This window comes from Gossypium hirsutum, chromosome A05 (assembly GCF_007990345.1).
Source record: "Gossypium hirsutum isolate 1008001.06 chromosome A05, Gossypium_hirsutum_v2.1, whole genome shotgun sequence".
NCBI lineage: Eukaryota > Viridiplantae > Streptophyta > Magnoliopsida > Malvales > Malvaceae > Gossypium > Gossypium hirsutum.
Window position 1 is genome coordinate 85,499,895 of NC_053428.1, and position 1,753 is coordinate 85,501,647.

Sequence of the window (1,753 nt, forward strand, 5' to 3'; positions counted from 1 at the left end):
GTCACGGTAGAGGAGGGCAGTGCTAAGGGCGACAGTAGAGAAAATAGAGGAGAAAAGTGGTGGCAAGGTGGAGGTCCAGTAGTGACGATAGTGGGTCAAGGAAAATGAGTGGTGGAAGAGAAGAGGAAAAATAATACAAATGGTGGTTGATGGCTAAAACAAAAGATAAATGGAGAAAATAGGGAGGAGCAAAAGAAGGGGTGGCAAAAATAAATAGAAAATAAAAGATGGACAATAAAAGGTGTCATTCACCTTGCCCAGGTTCAATGTATGACACATAAGGTAATGGTGAAGAAAATAGGCATGTAGATGGGACACAGGAGTAAAAAGGGGATCATGGGAGTGAAAATGAAGATTAATGAGGGAAGGTTGACTCACATACAAGGAAAGAATCTTTCCCCATACATGGTAACTAGGTTGGACAGCAAGGAGTGTTCACACTAGCTAAAGTTGTCAAAAAAATTAAATAAAAGTTTAGGAGTGTAGGGAATTGAACATATGACCTTTAGGAAATTAACCACTTGATCATGTTACACCTTGTGATAATTATAACAAAAAATATTTAAAAGCATAGGATGACCTTTGCTAAAGGTTTAAAACAAATTAGTACCAAGTAGAAATTAACGAGAGGGAAGAGATTCAAACTCGGATTATCAAAGATAGCTCCACCACTACTCAATTACTGTAATTAATATTTATTTACTTTCAAATGAGCAAAATATTGTCTAAATAAAAATTTGGTCGTGACCACTCTCTGTTCATTAACCCAAATTATACTAACCCGATTTTTGGGATGTGACAGGATTTCCGAGGAAATAAGAACACTCGTGCTCTGAAGTAAGAGGTTAATAGTAGTGGTCATTAAAGGCAACTAGTGGAGGAGAAATCTGTAAGCACGAAAGATAGTAGCAAATGAATCTAATCTGTCGTAGGAAAAGGAAAGGAACCTGGAATGCCTGGGGAAGATGTTGTTGTATCCTCCGTTCCTATGGCCCCCGTGATCTCAATGTCCCCAGTATGCAGATCTCTCCCCACGGGGCCTAACTTTGGAACAATTCATATACCGTGCGCTTTCCCTCTAGGTTCATTGTAGATAACCTCTCTATATGGTGAGGTAATGCTTTCTTCCTCTAGAGGGATCATCTTGGTATAGGGAGATATCATTTTTGTCCCTGTATAGTTAGGAAGAGATGGGAAGAACACAAGTCCTAGGAGTTGAAAGAATGTGTAAATTCGTACTCATCCTTTACTCGTTCTAGGAAACCCCCAATGAAGGAATTGATGAGTTTATTTTAGATTGTAGTAACTGAATGTGAACCCATTGGTTGGGGCTTCCAAGAAGCTTGCAATGAAGAAGATGCCAAGCAGGTAGAGTTCAAGAAGGTGGTGGGCTTAGGGTTTAGGGTTTAGGGAGCAAGCCCTTAATAAACTCTGCGAGCTGCACAAAGAAATTGAGTGCCAAAACAAAGAGTTAACAGAGATTGTCGTTGTTTGGGAGGCTAAAGGGAAATCAAAGGAGGCTAGAGAAAAAAACTAAAAGAGGAGGTTAATCGACTAGAGGCTGAGAAGGCAGCGTGGGAGGAACAAATGAAGACAATAAAAGAAAGGCATTGTGTTGAAATTAAGAATTTAAGGAGGGAGAGTCGTGAAGCTTTGGGGAGCTATCAAGTGCAAACTAGGAAAAATCTTGAGAACTACCTGCCTAAGTTGAAAACAAACATTCTGTTGCATGTTTAGGCTATTACTAGTCCTC